General features: G+C 47.1%; 1 long non-coding RNA gene across 3 annotated transcripts; it reads right to left on the bottom strand.

The window, feature by feature from the left end:
- Nucleotides 1-11,446: 11,446 nt before the first annotated feature.
- LOC148007019 (uncharacterized) lies at nt 11,447-15,614 on the bottom strand. Of its 3 annotated transcripts, XR_015646103.1 has the most exons (6): nt 15,173-15,614; nt 14,529-14,630; nt 13,987-14,149; nt 13,627-13,769; nt 11,813-11,939; nt 11,447-11,700 (listed from the first exon to the last, which is right to left on the bottom strand). It is a non-coding gene; the product is annotated as an uncharacterized LOC148007019 (long non-coding RNA). The 3 variants fall into 3 exon arrangements; XR_015646102.1 differs by lacking the exon at nt 13,627-13,769 and having other exon boundaries at nt 14,447-14,630; XR_015646100.1 differs by lacking the exon at nt 13,627-13,769.
- Nucleotides 15,615-21,394: the final 5,780 nt, after the last annotated feature.

Raw genomic sequence — 21,394 nt, 5'->3', positions numbered from 1 at the left:
GTGGGATTGCCGACTGGTACAACCATTCTGGAAATCAGTCTGCAGGTTCCTCAGAAAATTGGACATTGACCTACCTGAGGACCCAGGTATACCTCTCTTGGGCATATACCCAAAAGATACCCCAACATATTAGAAAGACACATGCTCCACTATGTTCATAGCAGCTTTATTTATAATAGCGAGAAGCTGGAAAGAACCCAGATGCCCTTCAACAGAGGAATGGATACAGAAAATGTGGTACATCTACACAATGGAATATTACTCAGCTATCAAAAACAATGACTTTATGAAATTCATAGGCAAATGGATGGAACTGGAAAATATCATCTTGAGTGAGGTAACCCAATCACAGAAAAACACACATGGTATGCACTCATTGATAAGTGGCTATTAGCCCAAATGCTTGAATTGCCCTACATGCACAGAACACATGAAACTCACGACGGATGATCAAAATGTGAATGCTTCACTCCTTCTGTAAAAGGGGAACAAGAATACCCTTGGCAGGGAATAGAGAGGCAAAGATTAAAACAGACACAGAAGGAACACCCATTCAGAGTCTGCCCCACATGTGCCCCATACATATACAGCCACCCAATTAGACAAGATGGATGAATCAAAGAAGTGCAGGTCGACAGGAACCGGATGTAGATCTCTCCTGAGAGACACAGCCAGAATACAGCAAATACAGAGGCAAATGCCAGCAGCAAACCACTGAACTGAGAACGGGGCCCCCGTTGAAGGAATCAGAGAAAGGACTGGAAGAGCTTTAAGGGGCTCGGGACCCCATATGAACAACAATGCCAAGCAACCAGAGCTTTCAGGGACTAAGCCACTACCCAAAGACTATCGATGGACTGACCCTGGGCTCCAACCTCATAGATAGTTATGAATAGCCTAGTAAGAGCACCAGTAGAAGGGGAAGCCCTGGGTCCTGCCAAGACTGCACCCCCAGTGAACGGGATTGTTGGGGGGAGGGTGGTAATGGGGGGAGGATGGGGAGGAGAACACCAATATAGAAGGGGAGGGGGCGGGGTTAAGGGGATGTTGGCTGGGAAACCGGGAAAGGGAATAACAATCGAAATGTAAATAAGACCTACTCAAGTTAATAAAATTAAAAAAAAAAAAAAAAAAAGACTGTGACTGAAAGCCATAAACAACTTGACAAGTGAAGCTAAGATCCACTGGCCAAGTAGTGTAGAGGTGAGGAGCACAGGGGAGGTCCTGAGGCCCAGGGTGGGGAATGCTACTTCCTGTGTGGGTGGGATTGGGGCTAAGGTACCCAGTATGCTTAAGAGCAGAACCTTGAGTTCTCTCTATGGGGTATGAGGAGAAGGATTCCTAAAGAAAAACCTGTGCAAAGTTTTGTATTAGAAGCAGTGTCACAGTCATCCCTGTTCTGTCAGCCAAGCAGTGAGAAGAAGGACCCTTAAAACCTCGCTCCCTTAGCCACAGACTAAATAAATTTGCTGGTCTATGAGAGCTGCCTGTTCTCAATGACAAACCATGGTGTAGGCATAAATGTTTTGCAACCTACCTTTAATAAGGGTTCAACCCCTCTAGCCCACCACCTCTAGTGGAAGAGAAAAATTATTAGGGTATGGGGGAAGTGAATCTGTTCAGCAATAATTCTTTGGGAGTGAGCTCAATCTTCTCGGGCAGCAGTTCAGTCCAGTAGCAAACACCAAATATGAGTCGGCAGCTGCAGACCAGTCGTCTCAGCAGTCGGACACCAGGCAGCTGTAGTTCAATCCTGAAGAAACTGCCAGGCTCACTAACTGGCCTGAGGTGAGGCAGCAGAAGCTAAAAGTGGCCGCAGGAATCTCATGAGGAGTTCTTGGGTGAGTTTCTCTCCGTGGTGGCATCATCACAAGTTGAGCTCAACAACACTGTGTAAGGTGAACCAATACATGGGTGTCCTTAGCAAAGAATAGTGAGGTAGAGCAAACCAAATCTATGCTCAGTGCTGGTCTCCCACTATTTGTGGGGTCATATTTATACTCCTTCATCCTGGGTCCTTTCACGTATTTGTTATATCAAAACATCCTTTCACCTGTGTGCCCCAGCAAACCATTATTTGACGTAACTTTCCAAAGAACTAGAAGCTTGTATTTCAACATGCCAGCTGTGGTATTTCTCCCAGATAGAACCAACCAGTCCCAAGAGCAGTCCAGTATAGGCCAAAAGCTGTTAGATCCCAATCTAAATCGAAAAACAGCCTTTATTTACACATATGTAGACATGTGACTTAGTCAATGTTCTATTGCTGTGAAGGGACTCCATGACCATAGCAACTCTTCCAAAGGGGCTGGCTTACAGTTTCAGGTTTAGTTCAATATCATCATGTCAAGGAGCATACATGGCAGCACACACGCAGACATGGTGCTAGAGAGACAGATTTTAAAAAAAATCTTTTTTTTAAAGATTTATTTATTTGTTATGTATATGAGTACAGTGTAGCTGTATGCAGACACACCAGAAAAGGGCATCAGATCCCATTACCGATAGTTGTGAGCCACCATGTGGTTGCTGGGATTTGAACTCAGGACCTCTGGAAGAGCAGTCAGTGCTCTTAACCACTGAGCCATCTCCCTAGCCCCTATGGAACCATTCTTATTCAAACCACCACACTATGTTATATCTTTAATACAGTAATGGCAAACAACACCTTAATGTGAACATACAAGCCCAGATTCAGTGCATCTCTCTCTCTCTCTCTCTCTCTCTCTCCTCTCTCTCTCTCTCTCTCTCTCTCTCTCTCTCTCTCTCTCTCTCTCTCTCTCTCTCTCTCTCTCTCTTTTCCCTGAGGACTGAACCCAGGGCCTTGTGCTTGCTAGGCAAGTGCTCTACCACTGAGCTAAATCCTCAACCAGTGCATATCTTTCTACATGTCTCTCTCTCTCTCTCTCTCTCTCTCTCTCTCTCTCACACACACACACACACACACACACACACACACAGACACTGACACACACGCACACACACACATACACAATACACACATACACAAACACACACATGCACATATAAGCTCATATACATACACACGTATACAAACACACAGGAACACATATACGTATGTATACACACATGTACACATGTATAAACAGATACATACACATTCACATATGTATACATATACACATACACACATGCACATGTCTACATATACACACATGCACATTCACACATATACACATGTATACACATATACACATGTATACATACATACATACACACACACACACACACACACACACACACACACAAACTGGAATTTGCAGCAGGTTTTGACCTTTAGGCTGGAGTCGCTGGGAAAAGGCCTCAGAGGGTCACCAAACTAATGACTGACATGGGTGGGTTTTTTTCCTCATATTTTAATGATTCAGTATATTTTTTGCAAGAGGATGCAACTCTAAAATCTGTGGTTTTCAGAGAGGGGGAGTGAGGTGCACCCCTGTTTGGGCAAAGATGCACACTGGTATCTCTGCTGCCTTTCTAGAGTCTGACTCAGAGCTTCTCTGACTAGGGAAAGGTGCTGCCTGGCCCACCTTGGTGTCTTTCCTAGGCCAAAGCTTTACATGACGAAGTGGCTGGCAGGTATACCTCAGGCACCAAGATGTTCACCATCCATTATCACAAGAGAACTGAGATAAAAGCCACCTTGAAGGCTGGGAAATTCAGCTGTTACCATGGCACCCAGTGGCTTGGTGGCATTTCTCCTGTTGTGATGCTGTGACAGCATGCTCCCATTCCGAGAATTCATCTCCGTGCCTTGGAGCTGAGACCTCTCCTCAGCCGCCTGCCACAACATTCCATAAAGAAGGTCACCCTGAGCAGCTTCATGGTGGGAAAAGAGTCTGGAGATGCAGAGAGAAACATGGGTGGTGAGTGGGCCCTGGCTCTGGGCATGACCCATTGTACGCCTTGTCTTTGTGTGTGTGTGTGCACGTGCACACCCTTCCTAAGAGATGGTAACAGTGCTCTCCTGATGTGACACGCTGTCTGAAAGCTGCATTGGGGAATGGCAGAGGGAGGTAAAGTGTCTGCCACACAAACATGAGGATCCAAGTTAGAACCCTATCCCATGGAGTTGGGAGTACAGGTGTGTGCTTGTAAGCCAGGAGACAGAGACAGGATCCCTGGGGCTGACTGCTAGCCACTCCAGCAGAATCACTGAGCCCTCTGGGTCCCAATGAGAGACCCTGCTCCAAAGAGCAAGGTGAACAGAACCTGGAAAGCAATACTTAAGGTTAACGTGCTGCTGGTTCCCGTAATGCTCTCCTTCCTTCCTTTCAAGAATATGCGCTCTTCATACACACATGCACATGCACACACATATATACACACATACACACATGTATACATACACACACACACACACACACACACACACACACACACACACACACACACGTACGGATTGTGCAAGATTCAGATGAGAGCCATGAAAGGACACCCTGTTTCTCACCAGAGCATAGCATGGAGATCTAATTGCTCCCATTCTGCTACCTGGTGTGGGAAGGGCTGGGGTGTTCAGCTTGCTCACCTGGAGAGAGGAACTGACCTGCAGGCATGATGATTGGTGTTTGGAATATCACGGCATTTTGAAGGGTTCACCTTTACGTAAATTCTACCCTATTTCTTGTTAATATGGCCATGTCTGGTGGACAGTGGTGGGAGGGACGCCTCCTGGGTGCCTTTGTTTCAGTTTGAGGTAAAACATTTATCACTCAGGTCTGATCTGTCCATGGACCTGATCCTCACTCTGCATTAAAACCAGCTGTGGATCAGAGACTCCAGCTCATCTCATTCACATGGGAACAAAGGAGCCAAACCACTTTACATACAGCTGGCTATGACATTGTGTGCAGAAGGTGGTGGCCGTTCAATAAGAAAACGAGAGGCCTCTCTGAATCTGAGTTCTATGTTGTTGAAACACTCTGTTAGCCACTCAGGATCAGGCGCTTCCCTTTTAATACACACAGTATTAAAAAAAAAGGGGGGGGGGTTGGAGAGATGGCTCAGAGGTTAAGAGCACTGGCTGCTCTTCCAGAGGTCCTGAGTTCAAATCCCAGCAACCACATGGTGGCTCACAACCATCTGTAATGGGATCCGATGCCCTCTTCTGGTGTGTCTGAAGACAGCTAGAGTGTACTCATTAAATAAATCTTTAAAAAAAAAAGCATACTTTAAAAAAAAAAAGATTTAGGAACTGGAGAGATGACTCAGTGGTTAAGAGCATGGTGTATTCTTCCAAAGGACTAGGGTTCAATTCCCAGCACCCAGACAGTTAACAACTGTCTGAAACTCCAGTTCCAAGGGATCTGACACCCTCATACTAATGCATTTAAAAAATATTTTTAAAGCAGAAAAAAGTTATTTTCATTTTAAATTATGTGCTTGTGTGTGTGTGTGTGTGTGTGTGTGTGTGTGTGTGTGTGTATGTGTGTACCATGCATATGATTGCAGGTGTCTGCAGAAACCAGAAGGAGTCATATCTCTTAAAACTGTGGAGGGAAGACAGATGGTTGTGAGCCCCCCAGTATGAGTCCTAGAAACCAAACTTGTTTTCTCTGCAAGAGAAACAGTACTCTTAGCCCCTGAGCCATCCCCCTAGTCCTGATACACTCTCCTTAAAGCCATGGTATCTTTAGGGGCCAGTGGTAAGTCCACTGGGGGCTCGGTTGGAGGTTGAGGGACACCTTGGGCACCCCCACATCTGCACACTCTCTAGAATCTATATCAAGGGTGCTGTGAGGGTCTTCTTGGTTCCTTACCAGTGTCATCTTTATGCAAACACAGAGGCTCTTTTATGCCCATGTGTAGAAGATGGCACATACCCTGTACTGTCCATGTTTATTTTTGTTTCCCCTGAAGACTGTAAGATGCTAAGGTGTGACATTGTGGATTAATTATTGTCTGTTTTTCCAGAGCCAAACCCCAGATGAACACACAAGGCAAGCACTATCTAATGCCAAATGGGTAACAGGGGGAAGGGTTATACAATAATTGCTTAGGTAATGTTAAATGAGTACCCAGAAATGGTGTGTGGAGGAAAAGCTTAAGCAATGTTAAGTGCGCCTCAGTGAGCACTCCGGCTCTGCATTGCACCCCTGTCATAATCAACCTAGGTACCTGATGGCTTTTCTGAGGAGAATTGTCTCCCAGGAGGCCTGCGGCTCTAGGCAGATGGGCGGGACTTCTATGCCTTTGTGAACATTTGTACGTGTGCATGATGCCTGAGTGGTGACCTAGGAGCCATCATTTGGTGACAGGGGAGGGATGCTCTCCGCCAACTGACAGGAATGGTGATTATAAACTACCTTTTAAAATTCCAGCTTCACACCGTTTGACTTCATAAACGGCTCTGCGTTTCTGGTGTTGAGTATGCAATGGGGCGTTGCCGTATTGCCTGTACCGTGGGGAAGAATGGCTAATGCGGATGATTGTCTGTAATGGTGCTGCTCTCTGGCAGTGCCTGGCCGATTAGATGCTGAAGGAAGAGCGTATAAGCATTGGAATTTCAATTAAACACTCATTTCTTATTATCAGAGGAAGAAGCAATTTAATTGGCACTTTTTCTGGCCGCAGTTCCACAGCCCTGTCAGAAACTTGCAGATTGGGTCTCTACGCCGTGCAGCTAAACTGCCTCTCCAGGCCTGGACTCAGGTCCATGCCAACGTTGGTCCACCCAGAGGAGCAGAATGTAGCTCACAGCCTCCATTTCTTTCAGGGATCTCAGGGATGCTCTCCTTCCGGTCTCTTACATCAATTACCACAGAAAACATGGCTTGCCCAGAGGTAAAGAGTTGTGTGCAGACAAAGCCCACTGGGGTTTTGGGTACAGAGTCGAATGCTCTGAGAGTCAGTCACTGTGCAAGTTTAATGAGAAACAACCCAGTGAGGACGGGCGGAGAGATCAGTGCCAGAGGAGCAGCAGACTTCAGGTCTGGAGGTCTGGAGAGAGCCTGAACTACCTGCTCCACAGGGAGCTGTCCCATCTCCTCCTTTTCTGTTTCTTCTCTTACCGAATCTCCTTCTCTCTCACCTTGCTCCCTCCTCTTCCTTATTCTTTTCTCTTTTCCTCATCCTGGTTCTCCTTTCTACCTGCCCCCATATCTCTTCTGAAGGGCTACTGTCCTAGTCAGGGTGTCTATTCCTGCACAGAAACAAACAAACAAACAAACAAACAAACAAACCATCATGACCAAGAAGGAAGTTGGGGAGGAAAGGGTTTATTTGGCTTACACATTCACATTGCTGTTCATCACCAAAGGAAGTCAGGATTGGAACTCACATAGGACAGGAAGCAGGAGCTGATGCAGAGGCCATGGAGGGATGCTGCTTACTGATTGCTTCCCCTGGCTTGCTCAGCTTGCTTTCTTATAGAACCCAGGACCACTAGGCCAGGGATGGCACTACCCACAAGAGGCTGGGTTCTCCCACTTTGATCACTAATTGAGAAAATGCCTTACAGCTGAATCTCAAAGAGGCATTTTCTCAAAGGAGGGTCCTTTCTCTGTGATAACTTCAGCTAGTGTCAAGTTGACACACAAAAACAGCCAGTACAGCTCTATGTCCACTACCCGCTCAGTGCACCTCCTCGGTGTTGGTCACTGACTGTGATGTTTGTTTCTAGCCCTTTGTGAACTGGGTTCTGCTCTCTGCTCCCCAGGGGCAGAGGTTTCTCCAGTTGCTTCCTGGTTCCAGGGTCTGGGCCACCATGGCAAATAGTGGCTTTTAGTGACCGTTGGCTGTGAAGCCTCCTGCCTTCCCTCTGGCTTCCTTGCCTAGAGCGGAGTATCTGTGGCCCTTGGTTTGGGGATAGCCTATTGCCTACTTCCTTCCTCAGTGGTCCTGTCCTCAGAGAACCCAGACACATTCACACAGCCCCTGGAACAAGCTACCGCCACTGCTTCCATATCGTATGGAGGAATGGGCAGGGCAATAGCCACGTGTACAGGTTTGATCCCACCAGTATCACCTCATAATGTCATCTTTCTCATCATAGTTCAAGGTGTTCCTCATGTGTTCATGATGAAATGTGTGTACCTCCATCAGTGCGGGTCAAATAAAACTATAGCACATCCAGCTATGAATGGTGCTCAATGGGCACGATGTTGTCCTGGTTTTTTCCTACTGCTATGATCAATACCACAACCAAGAGGAACTTTGGGAGTGTAGTGGTTTGAACAAGTTTGGCCCCCAGAGGCTCATGTGTTTGAATGCTTGGCCTATGGGGACTGGTACTATTAGGAGCTGTGTCCTTGTTGAAATAGGTGTGGCCTTGTTGGAGGAAGTGTATCACTATGGGAGTGGGCTTTGCCAGGCCAGTTTTCTCCTGGCTGCCTTTGGAACAAGCTATAGAATTGTGAGTTCCTCCTTCTCCATGACTGCCTGAATACTGCCTTGCTTCCTGCCATGATGATATTGGACTGAAACTCTGAACCTGTAAGTCAGCCTCAATTAAATGTTGCCTTTTAGAAGAGTTACCTTGGTCATGGTGTCTCTTCATAGCAATGGAAATCCTAAGACAGGGAGGAAGGGGTTATTACATCTTAACACTTCACAGTCCATCTTCAGGGGAAGCCAAGCTAGAAACTCAAGTGGGCCAGGAACCTAGAGTCAGAAACTGAGAGAAACCAAGGAGGGTGCTGTTTACTTGGTTGCCCAGCCTGCTTTCATAGGTAACCCAGGGCCACTTGCCCAGGAATGGTCCCACCCATGGTGGGCTAGGCTCTCCAATGCCAGCTATGAATGAAGAAAATACCCCTACAGACTTGCCTTGCCTACTGGCCAATCTTATGGAGACATTTTCCTAATTGAGATTCTCTCTTCGCAGATGACCTAGCTTGTATCAAGTTGACCAAAACTGTAACACTATCCGTAACATTTCCTAGTTCCAGTGTTTATTATCACGTTGTTACTGCTTTTGCTGTGATATTGTTGCTACTTTAGCATCTATTCCTGTTGAAACAGAGGCAGTGGCAGCCTTGTTCATCCTGTTTGCACCCCTTCTCCATCTTTTAGGGTGCTGTGTCAGGCAACTAGTCATCCTTCCAGGTCTGTAAAAATGTCCCCCGTGATGTTCCCACAGGGTAGAATCATCCAGTGATGCATTTCTATGTGTCCCCGATGGTCAGCCATGTCGGACTGTTTTCCTTTGTTCTCAGGGCATTGCTGTTTGCAGCCCCAGGTGCAGACTCTGCTGTGTGTTGACCCCCCCTCTCCCCGGGAGGGACAAGTGGGAGTCTAGCGTGTCCTGCCATGAAAACGGATCCACTTTAGAACAACAGGTAGGTATTTGCCAGCTTTTATGTGGATCTGCCTCAGTCATTCCCATCACTGATATTAGGAAAGACAGCAAGTTCAGCTGTTCCTTTGAGCCATTTTGTATGACTGACTGTTCTGTGAGGTAGCAGGATTTCTTTCGACTTCCTCCTTTGAGGTTGCATTCTTGTTCTCATTGCTCCGAGACAGACCAAGAGTTGTGGATTTGCTCTTCTTGGTGCTTGTTTTAATGTCAAGCTCGGAAAATATGTTTTTTTTTTTGTTTTGTTTTGTTTTGTTTTTCTTTCTTTTTTTTCCGGAGCTGGGGACCGAACCCAGGGCCTTTCGCTTGCTAGGCAAGCGCTCTACCGCTGAGCTAAATCCCCAACCCCGGAAAATATGTTTTAATTCTGCAGTTTTAGTTCACCAGCAGCTTCTGTTGTTTTAAGAATCTGATGTCTCATGAGTTAATTTCCTCCCACCTGTCTCTCTCCTTTTCCCTTCCTTCCTCCCTCCCTCCCCCACCCTCCCTCCCTCCCTCCTCCTCCTCCTTCTCTCTCTCTCTCTCTCTCTCTCCCTCTCAGAAAAGAATCTAGAGTGTCATTTTTGACATTGACTTTGAAATGATAATGTGTGTGTTGCTGCTCTGCAGGTTAAGCTCTCAACGTGATTCCGAGAACCCCTGGAGGCTAATGTGAATATATCATCTCACACAAGAGGAAGACTCCTTTAATTTCAACTAGAACACTCTTTTGTCTTCTTTTTCTTTTTCAATACTGTAAGCATTTTTTTACTAGTACCACCAAAGAGTGACTTGCAAAGGACAGCCCTGTTAACAATAGGAGTCTCAGCAGCACTAGCTTTGGGCACAGGGGTCCAGCCATTCAGAGCTTCCTTTGTTCCGGTAATTCTATGATCCGTGGGTTGTGGTCTAAGAAACACAAGGCTAGGAGACTTCTTCCTAGTGCCTGAAACAAGCTTCTGCCACTCCCTGTTTGTCCCAAAGCTCCTGAGCCACACAGGTGGGCTTCCTCCTTCCTATCTTAGGGCCTGGGGACTGGGGGAGCAGAGAATGTGGAGCTACCAGCTTGCCTGCCTTCATGAGTGACAATGGCTCCTGTGAGAACTCAGTATGGTCTGGAGAGAGTGATAGGAGAACTGCTGAGCTCTGGGCCAGGGCTGCCCTAGCTGATTAATGCTCTTCAGGGCAGAGGGCAGCCGGTGTCATCACGATGGTTACAAAAAGCCACCCAGTACATTGTGCTAGCTCCTCACTCTGATGCACCCATCCTGGGGGTAGCCCCTACTTCAGGAACTGATATTCAAATGAGTCAGGAGGTTCAAATAGACAAAGGTCCAGAACAAAGATGAGTGATGTTCCCCTGTAGTTAGCTTTAATCTGATGTTTCTTTTAGAAAAAACCACAGTTCCTGTAAAAGCACCTCATTTGGAATAGGGTCTTTGTAGGTCTAGTCCAGTCAAGTGTAGGCCTGTTTTTGTTGTTGTTTTGTTTTTTGCTTTGTTTTTTTTTTTGTTTGTTTGTTTTGTATTGTTTTCAAAGAAGGAAGAGCTAGGCGGGGAATGGAGACTCTGGGACTTCCAGAAGACTTCCAGAGGATCTTGTGAAGATTCTCTCCATCGTCCCTGGGCTCGAGGCTCTGTGGATACCACCATTTATCTGACCTCAGGTATACAGGAACATAAACTAAGGATTAAGTCACATATTTACTGATTATAAATTATAATTGTTAGGATTAGGCAGTGGAAGGTCCCTTGGTGACCGATCAAAGGTGGTGCTGCATAGCTCATGCCATGCAACAGATTTAATGGAGAGGATTATTGGGGAGGGGCAAGCAAAGGGTCATCAGAGTTGGGACATGAGAGAGTTATAGAGAAAGCATAGGGACATGTGAGAGAGATAGAGATAGTCAGGCAGGCAGAGAGACAAGAAAGAGACAGGAAAAACAGAGAGGGAGCTGTGATGTCAAGAGAGACCTTTTAAAGGGTGCCCATGTTGCACAGGGACATACACAATTCACAGGGAGAGCGGAAATGTGCCGGGCCTGGCAGTAGCACAGAATGATGTAAGTGGCTAAGTCACTGAAACGCAGGCTGGGAGAGCGCCTGATTTACAGCAATAATGAAATCTATTTTGAGACAATTCTTTGTAACATTGATAATTTTACCATTTATTAAACACAATAGAAAATTTGCATACTAATGAGAAGAGCATACTTGTTTATTTCAACACAAGGAATTAAGTCTTGGCTGAATGTTTGATGTTGCAGGGCACATAACATTTTCGTTTTTCAGAGTTGATTGATATTTTGGGTCTATGAGGGTCAATGCCTCTTTGCATAAATCAGCAGTACCGAATGGCAGTCCATTTAGGATCATTTCAGAAACAGCTGGAAATTCTGTCCTAATCTGAAGACAAAATGGATTGAGTGGGTGTCTTAGTTGGGGTTTTACTGCTGCAAACAGACACCATGACCAAAACAACTCTTATAAGGACAACATTTAATTGGGGCTGGCTTACAGGTTCAGAGGTTCAGTCCATATTACTGAGGCAGGAGCATGGCAGCATCCAGGCAGGCACGGTGCAGGAGGAGCTGAGAGTTCTTCACCATCTGAAGGCTGTTAGTAGAATACTGGTTTCCAGGAAGCTAGGACAAAGCCCATGCCCACAGTGACACACCTACTCCAACAGGGCCACACCCTCTAGTAGTGCCACTCCCTGGGCATATACAAACCATTACACCATTACAATAGGGTTTTTTTTTTTTTTTTAAATATAAACTGTAAGTCAAGAACTCGGACTGCAGCTTAAGAAAAAATCTATACTCTGCTGTGTGTGGTGATAAATATACCCCCTTAATCTTAGCACTCAGTAGGCAGAGATGGGTGGATCTCTGTGAATTCCCGGACAGCAAGGGTTACTTAGTGAGACCCTGTTCTTCAAAATCAAAAGAAAACAACCAAATGTTCTGGCACATCTGGCACAATCCAGTCCAAAAATGTTCTCATTTGAATGCACATGAAATGCAATTCAAAATACATGTTGGTGTTATGCCTGAGCTGAGGAATTTTATGGAATGTTCACATATGTCCTGGCAGCACACAGATACAGAGATCACGCGTTGTGGGTTTGGAACTAAGGCTGCAGAAGTCTATTGAAGGAACAGGGTTGAACATTTCCACAAGCACCTCTGATCCACCCGGCTTTTAATTTTGAATGGATTTTTGTTTGCTGCTGCACGTTCGGAAAGCAAACACTTTGCTAAAATTCAGTAAGTCCCACATGGTGGTTTGGATAAGAATGTCACAGGGCTCATACATTTGAATACTTGGGTTTCCAATCTGTTGAGGATTAAGAGGTATGCTCTTGGGGTTGGAGAGATGGCTCAGTGGTTAAGGGCATTGATTGCTCTTCCAGAGGACCTGAGTTCAATTTCTAGCAACCACATGGTGACTCTCAACCATCTGTAATGGGATCTCATGCCCTCTTCTGGGTATCTGAAGACAGCTACAGTGTACCCACATGCATAAAAAAATAAATCTTGGGGTTGGGAATGTAGCTCAGTGATAGAGCGCTTGCCTAGCAAGCGCAAGGCCTTGTGTTCAGTCCCCAGCTCCGAAAAAAAAAATCTTTGAAAGAAAAGAGGTGTGGCCTTCTAGAATGAAGGAATGTCCCTGAGGTAGGTTTTCAAGTTTCAAAAACTCACACTAGGCCAGCTCATTCTCTCTCTCTCTCTCTCTCTCTCTCTCTCTCTCTCTCTCTCTCTCTCTCTCTTCCTTTCTGCCTGGGGAGCAGGATGTGATTTCTCAGCCCCATGCCTGCCTGCCCTCCACCATACTTCCCACCATGATAATGGACTAACCCTCTACAGTTGTAAGCAAGACCCCAATAAAATGCTTTCTTTCATAAGAGTCATTTGGGCCATGGTGTCTCTTCACAACAATAACTAAGATAAGACATCCTACATTCAGTCATATGGAGTCATGACCCACAGTTTAAGATGCTGTGTTCCTAGGACACCAGGCCTGTAACAGAACAAATTAGATGTTCACTGGGAAAAGATCCTAGTAGACACTGGGCTCCACCCTTGGCTTCGTATTACAACCACCACGAGGGAGCACGAAGACGGAGTGGAGTGCTCCCGGGCACAGGCTGAGTGGCTTTAGATTACTCACTGCTGTGTGGTGAGGTTACTGCAGACTACCTCCACCTGACACAGGGATGCAGCTTGGTTCATCTGAATACTGTTGGACAGAGCCTTCTTCAGTGCTGTGTGCTCCCCACCTCCCAGGGAAGTGTCACTGCCCCTGTGTACTTTGGGTCCTAGAGCTTACCACATAGTGATGTCTCACAGTCTCATGACTTTGACAGCAACAGGAGTGATTTGAATCGCCATCCCTCCAGCCTCTGGCATCTTTACTTCCGTTGAGGACCCTGCTATCCTTGCCAGGGGCAGGGTTGTTTCTCCATCCCCCTGCTAGAACCCAAACACACACTTCCCTTTTGATTCTTTGCCTTGAGTTTTAGCCGCGAACACAAACGTGCAGGTTTTCACCCCGACTGTTCTGCTCCCCCTCTACAGGACCTTCTGTAATGAGGGGTACACACGTTTACTGCTGGAGTCAGAAGCCCCTCTGGATACCCAGCGTAGGATGGACTGTAATGGAGGCTTGTCTGTCTCCATCTCCACTCACCCTGACTGTGCTCTGCAGGAACCTGGGGGTGAAGGAGCATTCTGCTGTATCTGCAGACAGCAGCTCTGGGGCTCAGAGAGCAGGGGAATCCAGTCCCCTACTTCTGATTCCAGGGACAGCAGTTCTGCTAGCTGGATGACCCTGTTCGATGGGTCCTCTTGTCCTGTAACCAACACCAGTAGCACAAAACGCTTAGCTTGTCTGTTGTCTTTCATCTAATGTGCACATACATGCATTCTAAATGTGGGAATTGGAAAAGGAAAAAAAATGCTTTGGCCCTGTCACCCCGAGGAAGTGTCTCCAGATCTGACTAGCTCATTTCCAGCTAAAGTTGTAGATACTTTTGTTAAGCACCTACTGTGTGCCAACACTATAACTGTCTACTGGGAGCCAACATTGTACTCAACACTGGGCTAGTATTTTCACCCCATTTACCAAAGTCATACTAGGTTTTTGTTACCATCACTGAAGAGATGCAAAGGCTGACCCAGGACAGCAAAGCTCTTATGATTAGTTGCTGAAGAGCTGTGAGCTAAGCTTACACATGTGCTATGGCCTCAGCACACTCCTGAATGCTGGTCCACATGGGAAATCCACAGTCCAGGTACACACATATACAAGGAATACACAGTGCTCCCACACACCTGCACACAAAGAACATATAAGATACATAAACACCTGTATACACAGAGCAAGCACACACACACACACACACACACACACAGATCCCATAGCACATATACTTGTACACATGGAAAAACACAGCATACACACACACCTACACACACACACACACACACACACACACACACACACACACCCCTTTACCCAGGGAGAACATACACACAGAGGCCACAGCACATTCGCATACCTACACACATGTGTATGTAGCCCACAGCTTGCTCTCTCTCCCTCTCTCTCTCTCTCTCTCTCTCTCTCTCTCTCTCTCACACACACACACACAGACACACAAAGAGAGAGAGAGAGAGAGCGAGAGAGAGAGAGAGAGAGAGAGAGAGAGAGAGAGCACAGCATATGTGTACACCCACACCCTCCCACTCACAAGTATGGAATCACTGGCACAGACACGTCTACGCACACCAAGCTGACAGCTAGCTCCTTTGCACACATTTGACCACCCTGCGTACAAAAATCAAACCAAATCAAAGCAAAACCACCCTGTTACCTTCTGTTGTTCTGAGTTAGGATGTTGGCTCAAGCCAAGACACATGATGGGGGAGGGGCGGGGCTCCAGAGGGCGTAGAGCTTCCAGTGAGGCGGGGAAGACTACAGGTGCCCTGGGGGACGGCATTCTCAGCCTGCCCGTGCTCCTGCACAGACCACTGTGAGAGCTTTCTGGGAACAGCAGAGTTAAGCCAGGCCTGCAAGGAGTTTCAGTCCCCGAGGTCTGGAAGTAAACATGGTTCCTGCCGCTGTTGCTGCTGTGGAGGTCAGGCCCAAAGGGTCTCCATTATCTTCATTCCTGTGGTGCAAGTTCCAAACCTGTCCAGGAACATGTTCGACCTGCCTTGCAGCCTTGCCTCTCAGATAGAGACCTCAGTCTTCAGGGATTTAGGAACTTCAGTCAGGACCTGCTCGCCCTGCTGCAGAGTCCCAGAGCCTGCCCTGCTGCAGAGTCCCAGAGCCTTTCGGACATACGCAGGCAGAGCCTTGCTCACAGGCTGTTAAGCTCCTCAGAGATCAGCCTATGATCCTGGGACTTGAGGGTAAGGAAGGCAGGACACTGGGGAAGATGATTAATGATGGGCAAAGTCAAGACTTTTCTCCAGACCCTTCCCAGGCAGGACTTGGTCCCTGTAGCCATGTGGACTTGTACCTGGCTGGAATTTGAAATAGGTTCTGAGTAGGTATGGACTACCTCCCAAGCTGGTGCCCACTGGTCACACCTGTAAACACTACTCTTTCTGGTCACAGTTCAGGAGTCCACAAAGACCAGGAGTCTCACTGTCTTCCTGCATTCAGCATGATGCAAGTCTCAGATTCACGTGTGTGTGTGTGTGTGTGTGTGTGTGTGTGTGTGTGTGTGTGTGAGTGTGTATACCGCCCCTGTGACCAAGACTCCTCTGATCTTTCTCAAAAGAGGCCATAGCTTAGCCCCAGAAACTGGTTTCACACCTGACAATGCCAGAGACATGAGAATGCCAGAGCTCCTTGGATCTTGGAGTTTCTGCACCCTCACCCTGTATCACATTAGAGTTCTTCCTTTCCATGCCTCCCATGGAGGATGTGCAGTATGAGCGAACGCAGTTAACATCCCATTTATCTTTTTTCTTTTCCATCTGTGTGCTTCTGTGTATTTTGCCCCTGTGCATGTGCATGTATGCTTCCGTGTATACTCATGTGGGCACATGTGTATGTGGGTGCATACACATTTGCTCATTTTTTGGAGAGGCCTGGAGTTGACATCAGGAATCATCTTCACTCTCTCTTCCGCCTTATTCAATGAAACAGGGTCTCTCAATCAAGCCCAGAATTAGCCAACATGGATAGTTTTGCTAGCCAGCTTGCTTTGGGGATTCTGTATCTGCCTTCTCGTCTAGAATTACAACTGGGCTGTCATGGCCGCCTGGTATTTTTATGTGGGTTGTGGGGATCTGAACTCTTATCTTCACGCTTTCTTGGCAAACACTTAACCACTGAGCTATCTTCCCAGCCAACTTTAGAAAGAGGGACTACCACAGGTCTACACCCAGGGCTGTGAGTAGCACATTCTGGCTGCTTTTGCACAAGGCCGTAGCCTTATAAACAGAAATTCACTAAACATGATTCTTGTCTTAGGTTTCCATTGCTGTGAAAAGACACCATGACCAAGGCAACTCTAATAAGGGACATTTAAGTGGAGCTAGCTTACAGGTTCAGAGGGTCAGTCCATTATCATCATAGCAGGAAGCCGGGCAGCATCCCAACAGGCATGGAGCTAGAGAAGGAGCTGAGAGTTCTACATCTTCATCCAAAGGAAGTCAGGAGCAGACTGACTTCTAGGCAGCAAGCAAGAGTCTTGAAACCTACCTCCTGTAGTGACACACTTCCTCCAACAAGGCCATACCTACTCCAACAAGGCCACACCTACTCCAACAAGGCCTCTCTCTGGATTAAGCATGCTCAAACTTCCACAATTCTGGAGATTGAAGGCCAAGATTAGGTTTATGGCGACAGTGAGTTTCTAATTCATAGTGGCACCTCTCAAAGTTGCACCTGGTGGAGGGGTGATTGGAACTTTCTGCAGTCTGGTGATGGTGCTGACTTCCCCATGACTACTCTCATGATCTCATCACCTCCACAAGCCTGTCTCCTAACACTGGCTTCTCAGAGGAGTTCCCAGCGGTGACTTTGGGAACACAGACTACAGCTGCATCAGCAAGATGAATTGTTCCCAGACGTTTGATAGAACTTTCTAGTAACTCCAGAACATGAATTCAGAGCAGGTGATGACAAGTGGGAAAAGCACTTTCAGAATGCTGACCAGAGGATCCAGCAATGGTGGCACATACCTTTAATCCCAGCACTCGGGAGGCAGAGGAGTTGGGTCTCTGAGTTTGAGGCCAGCCTGGTCTGCAGAGCAGAATGCTGACACTGAACTGATTTTTTTTTTCTTTGCCAATCTCCACATTTGTTTTGAGATCGTAAATGTAGTCCAGGCTGACCTTGAACTTGAGATCTTCCTACTTTACCCTCTCTGTGCTGGGATCATAAGAATTTTCCACCACCCCTGGTTTGCATTACTATACTCAACTTGTGCAAACACACCCTGCCATCTGTTCTCTGGCCTCTGAAGGGCTGGAATAGCCAATGTACAGTAGCAAAGGATTCAATGCCTGGAACAGCTTGGGGAGAACTCAGAGCTGGCCTTCGTGATGCAGACTAAGCACCAGGGTTTTCCTCCATTGCCTCCACTGACCCACCAGAGTGCTCCAGAGCCTGCGTCCTCTGACCCCCACAGTCTCCAGCCTTCTCCCTGCCTTCTGCCCCTGGATGAAGTAGACTCTGCAGACCCTCAGTCTCACAGACTGAGGCAGAGGGTCGACAGTTGGTTTTCCAGAAGTCCCCATCATTCTGAAGTGATGCCTGTCCTCAGTGTGGCTGGCTGAGGGACCCTCACATGGAAAGTGTGTTTGAGCCAATTCCTTGAGTGGTACCTACTGGTACTCGACTCCAACCCCCGCCCACAGAGAAGACAAACAGAATAAACACAGCATTGAAATCAGGATTTATTTTCTTTTCAGTCAATTCAAAATAAAATCTGGAAACTGTAGTTAATGCTGGGTGTTCTGCTACCAAACACTATTTTCCATTTTCCTCTGGTGGTTTTATTTATCGATATTTGAATCGTTACAGTGTTAGGATTTCCTTTCTGTTTCAAATAATTTCCCCCATTTTGCCTCATTTTATACCCACAATTTTGTGTTCTTTTTCTTAAAATCTATCCTCTGCAATTGTGCCTCCCGGGAAGCAGCCCTTGGAAGGAGACTGACTCCTGGCCAGCTCAGCCCCTCCTCACCTGAGTCCATCAGGTGTAGGGCTGGGATTTGAACAACAGAGGACCAGGGTTTTGATCCACCGTAGAAGTTTGCTCTGGTTCTTTCTCCCAACCCCAGGCTCCTAGAAATAAGACTCAGATTCAAAATATGTTTACAACTACCTTGGCAGTATAGCTAGGCTTTTCTCCAACTAGAACATGACTTAAGATAACCCATTTTTTTCTCATCTACCTGATTCCACGTGGCTGGTTACCTGTGCTCAGGTACCCGGCGTTCATCTCTTCATATCTTCCTGGGCAAATTTTGCGCTTGGCTCTCTCCCAGAATTCTCTCTGCCTCCCGGATGTTCCACCCATTTTACCCTTTCCTATAGGCCGTAGGTTTCTATAATTGACAGGTGATGTAACCATACAACAGATAAGATATTCTTTCTACAACCCACCAACAGCACCCTGTTTTCCACAGGACGTGAGCATGGGTGATTGGGCATACACTCCGTGAGAGTGCTCAGCCTCTCCCCACCTCAGGGATGCCTGGCAGGGCACAGGCTGTTCCCCACCCCAACTTCCTCCAATGCTTCCCTCCTTCCTGCTGCCCTGCATTTCCATACTGCCTCCACTAGTTTTCCTGTCAGGCCTACTACCAGGTGCTTTTGAACATCCCTGTGCTCCTTAGTCTCTGCCTTTGGTGGCTTGGATCCTCTTTCTGGAAAGTTCTCCCTCCCTGGTGACCAGCTCCTATTTGGTCCCATGGCCAAGCTAAACCTAGTGGCATAGGCAGCACTGAAAGACTTTGTCTTCAAGGGCCTGGCCCTGCACTAGGAATTTTTGAATATGCTTTAGTGAGCTCTGATTTTTTAATGGTACAGTAGAACTTCCTATACTGGAGTCAAGCGTACAGGGGATGTACAGGGCCTGGTCCTCAATATTCCTTTGGCTGGCCATCTGTGGCCAAGGGGTCTGCATGCTGCTTCAGTTTTGTGCCTGCAGAGGGAGGTGGCTGTAGGATAAGATGGCCAGGCAGCTCCATCTGGGAAAGGAAGTTTGTGAACTTGCATGGAGAAGATCTGGAGTTGGTCCATCTTCACTGCTCTGGCTGAGAACTGCCTTTCTTGGGGCCACAGTCCTCTAGGAGAGGCTGTATGCATTGGTGATTCAGCTCAGCTCCGAGACCTCCAACTATGCCAGTCAGTCCTTCTTCCTTACCCTTAGGCTGCTGGGTAAGCATTAGGACAATTTCAGTTCTCTGGGTCAGACTTTTGGAGTCCTGGCTGCTCTTCTGCCACTATCTGTGAGCCTGATCTGGCACTCCATGGAGCCTTTCAAGCAAAGCAGATGGCAGAAGTGGGAGGCCTAGCATTTGTAGGTAGACCCAGATGTCTCAGCCCGCCCATCACCAGAAACAACTGCACCAACTTCTTTATAAACCATATTTCTTAGTGTTCTGTGAGCATAGAAGGAGCTGTCCCTGTAGTCTGCAGAACTTAGAGCTGAACATCCAAATAGAAAGAAGCATTCCAGCAGGAGGCTGACACCTGATGGGGGCCTGGTGAGGGAGGAACTGTGAGAGCAAGCTAGTGAATGGAGAGTGGATGGATGGTGAGTCAGTTAATGAAAGTGTGAGTGACAGGGAGAGAGTGAGAGTGAGTGAAAGAAAAAAACATGGTGGGTGAGTGAGCAAATGAAGTGTGAATGGACAAGTCAGTGAGCGGGAGAGTCGACTGATGAGGGAGGGAGGGAAAGGTGCGCGTGCGAGTGGGTGGGTGGATGAGTCAGTGAGGAATGGAGTGAGTGGATTGATGAGTGCACAAGTGAGTATGTGAGCAAGTGAGTGGATGGATAAATCTATAAGCTCATGAGCAAGTGAGGAGTGGATGGATAAATGCACAAGTGTATGGGTGTATAAACGAGTGAGTGGCTGGATAAATTCATGGTGTGCGAGTGACGGGTGAGCAGATGAGTGGCTCCAGAGCACACAAATATCTGCTGTGAAAGCCGCAGGTGGGAATAAACAGATTGTCTCTATGGTTCTAAGATGGCAATTGTCACTTCCCATGGTTGGGCTGCATGACTCTGGCACACTGATACTCACAGACTTCCAAAGCCTGTTTCATGTCTGCACTACCGTGTACCCTGACGGTGACTGCTGTGACCTACATGCTCCCCTGCTGTAGCTTGTGTGGGCTTTCCCATCTGGGTATCAGCTGGGGTGGTTTTCTGTGTGAATTGCATCTTGCTGCTTCAGGCTTGAATACAAACCTCTACATACTGCAACACATTATTTCTACTGCGTATGGATAAAAACATTTAGGGAACCTATTTCAAGTTCTTACCCAGTCAGGAACATCCCTAAGACAAGCAGACAAGCAAACAACAGAATGCTCAAAGCCATCCAGGGGGGACAGGGTGTGTGTGTGTGTGTGTGTGTGTGTGTGTGTGTGTGCGCGCGCGCGCCCTGCCTGGTCACTGCTAATGTTGCTCTGCTCCTGGTGACTATTGTCCCTTCTGCTCCTCAGAGTTGGCTTTGATATTGAAACAAATTTCCTTATTCTGGTGTGGACTTCGAAGAAAATGGTAAAAAAATCACCATATCTGACGCCATAGGACCTCTGCCACAGTTTGGGCATTGCTCTAAGTGGACCGACATCACTTTATCCTTTTGGCATGGGAGCACATGCACATGTGTGTGAGGTTGGGGGTGTTGTGTATTGATGGTGTTTAGCAGATTATAAAAATCACGTGGGAATGTGGCCCATGCATATACAGTCATCCAATTAGACAAGATGGATGAAGCAAAGAAGTGCAGGCCAACAGGAGCCGGATGTAGATCTCTCCCGAAAGACACAGCCAGAATACAGCAAACACAGAGGCGAATGCCAGCAGCAAACCACTGAACTGAGAATAGGACCC

Source organism: Rattus norvegicus, chromosome 1 (genome assembly GCF_021556685.1).
Source record: "Rattus norvegicus strain SHRSP/BbbUtx chromosome 1, alternate assembly SHRSP_T2T, whole genome shotgun sequence".
Taxonomy (NCBI): domain Eukaryota; kingdom Metazoa; phylum Chordata; class Mammalia; order Rodentia; family Muridae; genus Rattus; species Rattus norvegicus.
This window is presented reverse-complemented; position numbering and strand designations above follow the sequence as displayed.